Consider the following 12,015-nt stretch of genomic DNA (forward strand, 5'->3'; position numbering starts at 1 on the left):
TACACATCCTCAGCATGGCACTTCCTTCTAATCAAAGACTAGACAGAAAATCTGTTTGTGTGAGCACCAGCATCTGTATGTTATGTCTCAAAAGCTCTTCTTTAAACACAGAAACACAGAGAAGTAATGGAGGGGAATCCAAATAACACCTTGCTCTGTGTCCTCCAAAGACTATCCAGGATCCATCAGCTCCTCACAAGTGGATCTTCACCACCCCAGAGGAGCAGAGAGCCCTGTGGCATGTGGGAACACAAACTAAGGGCTCAAAGGAAGGGACACGCTGCCTGGGCCCCTCTCGGGATGGTTCTGGGAGCCTGTAAGAAGCGCACATGTGTGTTCTGTGTCTGGGTGCCTACAGGGCGTGTCTGCTCAGCCTCTCTTGGGCCACTGGATCCAGCACAGTGCATTTCCCCACATATAATAAGCATTATTTGTTTTAAAAGTGGGGTTAAACAGATTTTTCTTACAGAGCCATAGACAGGATAAATGTCCATGAACTGAGAGTAAAATAAATGGAAGAAAAACCCATATAGTTTGTTTCTGTCACATCACATCTTTTTTAAAGGGCAAGAACTATGTAGATAATTAAATTTAAATTTGACCAGGAAACTCCAAACACCACATATCCAAGCAGACAGTCAAATATTGGCACCACCTTAATTTTGTCTATCTAGACCACTATCTCAGCAGTTCTGTGCAAACTGCTACCATGTCAATCCAGCAGATTTCAGAATATAGCACACACTTCCTGAAGCAACAAAATGTTTCCCAAAAGATCCAATGAAATTTGTTTCTTAGGCGAGAGATCTAATGGAAATACAGTTGGGTAATTTGCTGGTTTTACTGACCAGATTTCAGTGTCTGAGGGAGCAGACTCACTTATTTGATGAAATTCACACTTGTATTCAGCTTAATTTTCTGGTGGCTACAAGTACACTTCTAAGAGTCATGAACATGGAAGAGGCTTTTATTTTAAAAATGCTTGAGTAATAGCAAAAAAATTAGTCTCAGGTTTAACCCTGCAGTGTTTCTTGTTGACTGGCAAAACTTGAGGTACTGTTGATACCTTTTATTTAGTAAGACCAAATTATTAAAGTGAGACTGTGTGGAACAGAAGCATAAAAATATTTTTTCCTACAACAGTGTTACAAGTGGAGATGGGAATATGAAGAAATGGATTATTAAGCAGCATAGTACTAAGCCTAAAAAAATAGTAAAATGTAATTTCCACCTACTAAGACAGGAAAGAACTTCAAGAATATTTTTATTCTCATTAATTTGCTTCTCTTTTGCTGGACCCTGGTCTTGTAAAGAAGAAAAATAAAAGTTATTTTCTTAGTCTTCTGTCTCTGAATTGCTGCATCTAAAACAGGCTTTCTTTTCTCCCATACAAGAATAGAACTTTTTAACATTTATATATTCTCTAATACCAATCAAAATCAGTGCTATTAATTATCACAATTATAACTAATTATTCTGTTACAGATTATGTAAAATAAAAGGTTTTTAAATATCCTATTTTCATGACTCTTGTGTGTCATTTCTGCTGTTAAGAGCTGTTCTGCCAGCTAAGTGCATAATAACTGACATTTTTTATCTTTGTTCAGGATTTTTTCTGAGTTACTCCATAGCTATTCCTCTCTACAGCATGCAGAGATATCTTTTATTTCTGACTGACACAAATATTTTGTTTTAAGAAAACCATATTTCTTTCACCTGTCATAGTGTATATACAATCTATGTGTATTTAATTCTAAAAGCAGTTTGAACTGACACTGTGATTAAGAAAAAAAAATTATTACAGAGAACAAATCTCACCTCCAGTGAGATACATAGATTCTTACTTATATTAGTGCAAAGACCCCAAATAATCACAACATTCTGGTCCTTGAGGTCTTTTAACCTGATTGAACTCTCGTCTGTTGCCTTGTAAGATTCTACATTTTTAAAGATAGAAGTGGAAAAATCCCACCCACTCTGCTTTTCCAAAATCAATACATCATTTTGATAAGTAAAGAATAACAACGACAGGAACTATTAGCTTTAAGAAGATTTATTCCAGCTCATCTGACATTTTAAACATGATTCCTGACATAGTAGGTTACAGTCTCAGCTCTGTGTATCAGACCTCATACTGTGATAATGCAAGGGCAATATTTCTTCAGAGCCTTTTCTTTCAAACTCCTCTCTTGAATGCCTTAATTTTGCATAACAATACCCCAAGGACTGGGGAGACTCCTTAGTGGATGGAGTCTTGCCCTTGTTTCACTTACCCTCATTTTATATCAGTTTAAATCCACCAACATGAGTACAGCTTCTCTGTGCCTACACCATGGTGATGACAGACTTTAACTCAACAGCTCAGCCCTTAATTTGATCTTCATGTGTGATCTACTTAGTTGTTTCCTTCCACACAACAACCTGAAGATGTACAATCAGAGCAGTCTACTGCAAGTGATGGTTCTAAGCAAGAGCAGACTTTGGAACATGCACCCATCTTTTATGTTCTTGCACCCTTGAGGGGAAGCCTGGGGTCTTCAAAACCAGCTCTGAACAAACACCATCTGAAGTCTAAGAAAGTGTTACTGACACAGTGATGTTGTCAGAGGTGTGATGAAAATGATTTTTGTGCTTGCTAAGTAGAGCAATTACATTTTTCCCATTAAGACATAATATGAACATAAGCCATGACTTATTTATATGTTTGTGTTTACAAGAATTAACAGGACAAGAGTCTGTGGTCCCAGACCACAGAATCCAATCCAGAATGGGAAAAGGGAATTTCCATCCAGAATGGGAAGAGTGTAACATGTTTTGGATCCTTACTGGCAGTGGACGCCCAGGTTTCCATCCCTTCACACAAACTGAGGTGAAGCAGGATGACAGGAAGTTGGTGTGCATCATTTTGATGGTAATGGTTTAGAACTGAAGATGGGTCAATTTGGATTAGACGTAAGAAAGAAGTTTTTTACAAGGAAAGTGGTGCAACATTGGAACAGGTTGCCAAGAGAAGTTGTAGGTGTCCTGTCCCTGAAAAAATTCAAAGTCATGTTGGGCAGGGCTCTGAGCAACCTGACCTAGTTGAAGATGTCACTGTTCATTGAGGGGGCTTGGATGAGAGGACCTTTAAAGGTCTGTTCCCACCCAAACCAGTCTGTGATCAGCATTCATCCCAGTAAAGGACAACACAAGGGGTGGCCTAGGTCCTGGCAGCCAGAGGATCTCTTGCAATTAGCAGTTTAGACATATCCTGAAGATCACATCTGTGCCTGAGGCACACTGACAGCTGTTCCTCCACTAGCATAACCATCTGTCTTAGAGAGGGGGTGGAATCGGGTTTGCTAGTTTTTCCATATATATTGCAACTCAGAAGTGTGCCAATACAATATATCAACTTCCACAAGTATACTGAGCCTTAAAAAGAGTTCCTTTCCTTTTTTCCCCTTTCTCACTGCTGAGTTGTTCCCTGTTCAATGCAAGGGATTCAGTCCCTACCATGTGCTCATCCCCTTCATTTAACATATTTTAGACAGAGACCACTTGCCCTGTCTCCCTCTGGCAGGCTGTTCTTGCTGATTTGTTGTTACTGCCCTCTTGGGATGGCCCAGGCTCCGAACATGAATTCCATCTTCCCCAGCTGTGCTCTGACTAGGAGAAAGAGGAAGGGCTTATATCTTCAGCTGTGCCCTAGAAATATTGCCACTGTCTAAATTCTACATATTGCCTCCCTGGCTGCAGCCCTCGTGAGTGTGTAACTGATTTCCCCTGTTTGCCTGGGCACTCTGTACTGCTCTGCATGACTCATTGCTTGTGTTGTGGGACTGCCTGCAGCAGTAGTCTACAAATCAGGAATTACAACTGGAAGCAGAGTGAGAGTAAGAGATATAAGGGAGTGTTGTAAGAAATGCAGTTATTTTTTACTGTATTTGCAGTTGTGCGTCTGGAGGCAAGCAAGAAGAGAAGCTGCAGTAACAAATAATTTGGGAGTGAAGCCCATGGCCTCCAGTAATGACTGAATCCTAATAGGCAAAGTGCAATAGAGATAGCACTTGCAGGCAGGAATATATGGGTTACAATCTATGTAGCTATTTATACAATTTTAAAAGGTAGGGGTGAAATGATATCCCTTCAGCAATATAATGAATAGCCATATAAAGGTCCAAGAAATAAATGTTGAAAATGCTTCATCCAAAGACCAGAAGCATTTCACCTCCCTGGGAGTTTTCTAGCGAGTATTTTCAAAATGTGCTAATAAAATGAGCCTATATCTGCCTGTTAATATTTTACACACCATAGCTTGAACCTCTGTTTGGGAGGCTGATACATTGCAAACAGTTAGCAGTGTTTCAGTATATCAGATAAATGCCTAATCACTATCTGCGCACTGTGCACAGCTACTTCATGCTGTCAACAAAAGGACTTGGGATTTGTAGAGGCTTTTACATTTATTTTATTTTCCTAATCAAGAAGAAATAATCAGAGGGGTTCATTTCTCATATTTAAAGGGTTCTTATGGTGCAGTTCCAATTCAATTAAGCGGCAGTCTATGTGGAATAAATTACTGTTATATACTTATATTTAGACATCTCAGTTCTTCTGCAAAACCTCACCAAGGGTCAAAAAGTCTTAGGAATTTTGAAAACTTTCATCCAAGTACATTAAGGTGTCCAGTTGTAGAATCCTTCCTCATGTGGTAGAGTTTTGACCGTGAAATCATGGAATTGCAAAATGGTGATAATATTCCTATTTTCATTCCAGCTTTTAATTTAGCTAATTGCATATGTAATATCAGCTGTGTAAATAGGTGTACACTTTTTGATTTAGGAAACAAGCTAAATCAACAAGATCTGAATGCATGTAAAATATTAACATGCATTATTTCAGTGGATCCCGTCTTGCACCAAATAAAACCCCAGAAATGTTCCATCCCCAGCATAATAATATCTTAATTGTAGTACATTCTTTTCTGAGCATCCCCTCCTCCCAAGACAGTGCTCTGCTCTCATCAGACTTTCTCTGGCATTTTCCTCAGCTTCAGGCAAAACTAGTAATTAATGATAAGGCTTGAGTGTTGTACAGCCAAGCACTAAACAAGACTGCCTCTTCTCATCTCTGCCAGTTGCTTGCTCTCTGATCTTCTGCAATTATTCAGTCTGGTTGTAGGTAAAATTACATGTTATGAAAATTATGATATGTACATCTACTGTTTAAAAATAGATTAACTCAATTAAAATCTGCGCTTCCATGGGACTCTCAAGATCTTTGGTCTAAACAAAGGTCTGCTAAAGCTAATTAAGGACATTAAGGTGAAGTTTGCTTTACAGGAATCATTATCTCTGCTAGAAGACCTTTCAAAGTGTCTATACTTTGAAAAATGCTAGGAAAAACATTTTTAGAAGTATTGATTTACAGGTAGGTTCGTGCTAGAATCTTTTTGTGTTATGGTGATACCAGCTACAGGTTCTCAGGAGAGGAGAAGGAGAACCTTTGTTAGAAATACTTCTGTGCTAAAAATAATGACACATATTCTCAATAAATAAAACTTGTCTATTTTTATAAAGCTGTGTCAATTCATCTGAAAAAATTACTGCATCGACTAAAAAAGTCACAACACTTAGCAGTACAGTTTTCTATATTTCTTATTGTAAATCTGAATGTAAACACAATTACGCTGGGGAAAGAAAGATTTTTGCCAGTTCATTTTAGTTGTTTGGAGTGAAGGTGGATATGTTACATGTCCATATGTTATATGGATATGGACATGTTACATGCCTTAAGGTGTGTTTAACTTAGGATTGTCTCTTCTTACAAAATATATTTTTCTAATCTAACAAAGCCAATGGTCTTTTATTTCCTTTTACTTCTCTTTTACTTTCCTGACATTGTTCTGATTTATTTAGATTTCTGTAATTTTTATTGCAGTTATGCTTCTGAGACTTTTACAACACTGGTTCCTTTGCTGAAATTGCAAAATATAAAGATATATCTAGATTGAAAGAGTTTCTGTGCAAAAGTTAAAGGAAGTTAGTTAAAATGTTTCAACAGATCAATGCTCTGGCAGTGAAGAAAGTTTCAACTATACAGGGATTTACTGAACAAAAGGAAAAGCCAAACATTGTTCAGAGTTAAACTACAGTCCTTGGAAGAGAAAGACACATTTCCCACTCCAGTAAGCAAGCTGGCAGCCACATTCAGCACAAGCATAAATTTCCTGTAGGCCTTAAAAAACAGCTCATATGGCAGACATCTCATGAGTTCATTTGGGAGACCCTAAAAACACATAAATTTGTGCAATGTGTGATGATAATGAAAAAATGTAATTGAGCTTTCACACCCTTCAGTCTGGCAAATACCTTGCTAAGAAATGAGTGAGCATACTTGCTCAGTGACAAATAGAGGGGACCTCCCACGGGATCTCTTTGAGCTCCTCTTGGTTTTGTGAGTGGATATCACAATTCATTTCAACCCCATCTTCAAATTGAATGAAAAAGGTGATTTTTATCTGGTGGTTATAGGAGATCCCCTTAAAAGTTTTTCTCCCCCACCTCATGCCAGGCCTTTGGGCACCCACTGAGTCCATGGCAAGGGCTGTGCTGTATTCCCAACCTGGCAGTCCCCATGCAGGTCTTCCTCCTTGCACAAGGAGGTTTTGCAGGAAAGAGTAGGTGGAAGCCTGGGCTGGATTTACAGCTAAGTTTCAAGAGGGAACACTTATTAGCTAATAGATGTGTAAACATTTTCATCTTGTATTGTCTTTAATTTTTTCTAAATAGGTATAATATATAAAAATTAAGAAAAAAATGTCATAATTAATTACCTTAAGAGAAGTTTAAAAGATATTACTTATTGTATTGCTGCTATAGTCTTTATGATTTTTATGCAAGAATGTGTATAGAGGAGATAAGCAGTATCTTTGTAAACAAAGTATTCATAACCATAAACTCATAATGCAAGAAAAAAGAGGGGAAAAAAGAGGAAAATAATACTTTTTTTGGTGAAGACCTAGTTTGTTCCATAACATAAAATTTCTTGTTTAACTCCAGAGAAGAACTTGTGTGACTTTTGCTTTAGTCCAATGATATCGGTTGCCTAATAAAATATTATTTCTCTCTATAACCCCACCTCCAAGTTTTTGTGCAGAAGTATTATAAAATAGTACAGCCAGTTTAGCTGTTGCATGCATCAATTTATAGACAGCACAGCTACACTAAAAGTGGAAAGAGAAGGTGTTTGTGTTGCATTCAAATGTCCAGCAAAAGCACTAAGAGCTTTTGCATGGCAAGCAGAATCTCCTTTCCATCCACTAGATAGAGCTCGGGCACTTTGAGCGTTGGTGCAAGGCTCGGCAGGGCACACCTGCAGCTTCTGCCTGGAGGGCTGCTGCTCCCCTGCGCTGCTCTGGAAATGCAAACACACACATTCACACACTTGGGCAGGTTTCTCTGTTTGAAAGCTCATTTTATATCATGTGTTGAATGACATGTTAGGGTCAGTGAAATAAAAAGTGGTATTTTCCTTCTTTTATACTTCAAATTTTTTTTTTTTGGAGGATAGAGGATTTATGTATGCCACATTTCTTCATATTAGTAGAGGTATTACAGGATCAAATCTCACATCAGACATACTTTTCTGCATTAACTGAAAAAAAAAAAAACTAGAAAAAGAGGTAATTTAACCATTGAAAACCACACATTTTGAAATTTTATGTCTCTCATTTTTAGACCTTATTGCCTTGTCAGTAAGCAAATATTTTTCAAAAATGTAAAATGAAACATTATATTCTGAGTTTTTGTGCGGTTTGGTGTTTCAGGTTTGTTTGCTTTTTTGTTGTTTTTTGTTTGTTTACCCTAGTCAGTTTTCTTCTCTTCCTTAGGGAAGAATAGCATAAGATTGAATTTGGATTAAATGAGTAAAGCCCCACAGATATGGAATCCAAAATGTGCAGCTTCTCTAATAATGCAACCGGAGCTAGGGAAATACATTTTCATTGATTTTTTTATACCATCTTAAGAAGTTGTGTTTTTTTTTTTAAATACCATTTGCCATTACATTTAACTGAATTAAATAGAATGGTCCAAACTGCTCTATTTTGAAATTGTGCTTGTCTCTTACATTGGAAAAGTGCTTTCCCAAAAGTTGCTACACTTGCAAAGGCAAATGCTGGCGCAATAAAATTGCAATTAAGGAATCCATCTCTCTCAGAGAGGGCTGAGGCTGCAGGAGGCAGATTGAGGTGAGGCCCTGCCTGCAGTCAGCTGGCCTCTTCCCTGGCTCCAAATTAGAAAGCTTTCAACAAGGCCATGAGAGCAACTAGAGAGAGAACAAAAAAGTGGGTGTTTGAGGGGAAAATAATCAGTAGAATGTTTGGTAAAATGGAATATTCCTGTGTAGCTATATTGATCAGGGTTTTTTCCCCCTCCTTTGAGTTTATTGCTTGTGTTTTACAGAAAAACTGCCTTCAAATGCCTGAGTGGGGAAGGATGGAAAGGGTAGGCATGTAAGGGAGCTACACCCTTTATGTGTGTGGGTAAGAAGAGGGAGGGAAAAACAGATAGATGAGAAACTTTCTCCTGAGAAACAATACTGAGTTATTAAGAAATCCAGGTTACCTCTGCAGAATCCCATCATTCTGTATCTGAAGTTTTTTCTTCCTTGTCTTTTGACCGGGTTACTTTGGTTATCTCGCTTGCTCCAGGGATGTGCTTCTATAAACAAACTTGACAGGCTTTAAAGCAGGAGTTACAGCACATGGAGTGCAAAATGTTGAGGATGACAAAAACAGATTCTAAATTAGGATGGATTTCCATTCTTTCCAATCTCTTCAGCGAAAAAGAGGAATGAACAATTCACATTTCCCATGGTAGGTTCTGCACACTGTACACTATTTTTGGTGATCATAAAAGAAAAACTGTATTCGACTGCTATGCAGTAAAATTGTGGTCTCTTGCCAACAAAAAGAGAGAGGGCTGTGTTGTTCCTCAAAAATACAGATGTTTTCCAGGTGTTTTCAAGGACAGCCTCACTCCTTGCATGTGGTTAACTTGGAGATACAGCAAGATAATGACAAATTGCCAGTAAAGTTTTTATTCTCAGGTCAGTGTTTCTCATAGTGAAATTTTTGCCAGAATCACACTAATGAGTGTGTCAGAGGAATTGAATCTCAAACGTGTTTCTGTTCCTCAGGATATCACATTATGCCTTCAATCCGGGGAATTTATGTACCACTTTATCTGTGTCTTTATTCACTAAAGTACACCCACAAACCCCAGCACAGGAATGGAACTAATGTTAGCATTATATAAATCTTTTCCCCCCTATTTCTCCTGAGGGTTTGCCAGCATAAATTCCCTGTACAGCTTTTTTAGCAAAATCCTTCTCTTGAAAAAACTTGTGTACAAACACACAGACACATATTAACTTCTGTCACATCACAGAAATTGCTTGAACCAAAAAGCACAGTATTTAATAGGGCTAAGTGTTTAACCTTTAGGTTGGCAGGTAGAACAGTGGTGCAGGGTCTCTGCCTAAGGAAATTTACATCAGATCTTCTCCTAACATATATATTTCTCATTTGAGAGGAGCAATAATTTCCCACGTTAATTTACTGACATAAGACATTATGTCCCTTCTAGGAGCCAATGTGTACTTATCTGTGTTTTGGTTCTCAGTATTTCATGAACATATTAACTGCAGACTGAACTGCTACTGCCAAGATCAAAGACATCATTCCCTCCTCGGTGGCTGAGATGGAGATGCTCTTTTCAGTGAATATTGGTATTTATTTGTATCAATTTCATCCATCTTTTTCACAGGCTTATCCCAGAACCTGATGGTGTCTATCCTCAGGGAGATTGCTGAACATACAAACTTTTTCTTTTAGTCCCAATTTCTCCATGTTTAGCCAGACTTTGCTCATAGTTCTAAATAAGAAAAGTGGGTCCTATGTCCTGTCATGCTTTCCATTATATAGACAGACTGGAAATTTGACTTCTATTTTCTTTCATAAATATTCCAATATGCCTTCAGATTTTTTTTATATTTTCCCAGTTTTCTGATTTGGGGATCAGTATAATCACAGTTTATTAAATTGTGTGACTCAGAGGGCATTCTAGTGCACCTGTGGAGGAAGGCAGCAATGGAAAGCTTATTAATATGACATGGAACATATTTTATTTTGCCAAGGTGTTTTCTCAAGCTGAGTAATAGTTTTTCACCTCCATGTTTCTTCTCCTGTTTGGTACTACTTTCCTTTAGGTTTAAATTAATTTGGAATTCTCTTAAAAATCCAACTGTATGGGAATCAGTAACTTCCAGAATTCAGACTGAGCTGTTTTGAGTAACTTCTTTTCCCCATTAAACTAATTCTGCTGGACATTAACTTCACTGCAATTGAGGGATGTGGCTGGACTCTGTCAGTCTTGGTCCTTCCTGTGTGAGGATCCTTCCTGTATCAATAATCTCATTTTACTTTAAATGTACAAAGCATGTGTCTAACTCTGACATAGTTGTCCTGGTTCCTAGTCCTTCATGATTTTCATGTATCTGACCTGTTCTGAATGTGCTGACTTTAGGTTCAGCATTAAGGCAATTGTACTCTAGTGTACTTATTTTCTCTCTATTCTCAATAAAGAGATCTGACAAGGTCTAGCTCAAATTCAGACATCCATACTGTAGACAGCTTCATTTGCAAACATTAATCCTGCTAGTCTAATCTACCTGTATATTTTATGTCTTGTCTATGTGGCAAGAATAATGCTGTTACACTCAGTTCCTGAAACCAATATGCAAAAACTCTGTCAGTACTATTTCAGCTCCAGCAAACTCTGTTTAGCACTTGTTCATTACTGAATTATCCAGTACACATGTAAGATACCATAGCTTTCCTTATGAAGCCAAATGTATTCAGACTGGAGAGCTAATATTTGGATCAATAATGGCAATTCAAATAAAAAGTGTTTTTCTTTTTAGATTATACATGTCCTATTTAATTATCGTCTACTCAGTGTTGCTGGAAAAATTTCAGACAAGACATTAACAAGATAATAAGCCTCAAAATCACCCTGTTTTCCAAATACTCAAATTTTCAGCTAGAAAATGCATTCCAGGGCACTTTTCTTCATTAGTCTTGGTCCAGAAACTTATTCTTAATATTTATAACAATTTACAGCATCATAAAACTGCTTAATCTTCATTAACGTGCACTTTGGCTTGCTTATGTGTCTCTTTTCTGTGGTAGTTCATGAAAAATAAATATATCTCGGCTTTTTCAGGAATTGAAAATGTTATTGTGTAGAAAAAATGCAAAAGAAATTTTTGTCTTCCACCACACCTTCTTTTGATTTTTCTTAATACTTCACATGCTGATAAACACAAATCTAAAGATCTATATTTACTTTTAGATGTCTAGAACATGGAGCAAACTGCCAAAACATAATATGGAATTTAACTGTTTTTTTTTCTTTGAAACAAAACCCAGCAGAGGTGTCCAAGTAGCCCCTCTATGTGTGAGCCACCATTAGCACTTCTCTAATTAAAGTCATAACACCACTGTAGTACAGGTTTTGAACTCCCAGTTAAAATTATCAGAGTTTGTTCCCAGTGTGATTCACCTCTAGTTTTTCTTATGTGCTTGGGGAAAAGTAGTCCAGTTAACCCTGTCATTCTAGAATGCCTGAGTATGTCCTTATGAATCCCTATAAATATGCTGTTTCACCCATGAGGTGTGAGTGCAATGGTTCCTCTCACATATATGAAATATTCATTACAACTTTTGAAGGTCTTATTTTTTTTTTAAGGTGTCTGAAAGGTACACACCATAGAGATAACATGTTTTATTTGTTCTGTCAAGATTAATTTCAATTTTTTAACTCAAACAAGGGAACTTTTACAGCTTAGCAGTCTGCTGTGCCTGGGTGACACAAGGATGAGGAAGGTAAATGATGCAGAGGGCAGGCTGAGGGCAATCTATGCTATGAATTATGCTTTTCAAGTGTTGGAATATCATTGCCATAAAAT

Source organism: Ammospiza nelsoni, chromosome 3 (genome assembly GCF_027579445.1).
Source record: "Ammospiza nelsoni isolate bAmmNel1 chromosome 3, bAmmNel1.pri, whole genome shotgun sequence".
In the NCBI taxonomy this organism is placed as follows: Eukaryota; Metazoa; Chordata; class Aves; order Passeriformes; family Passerellidae; genus Ammospiza; species Ammospiza nelsoni.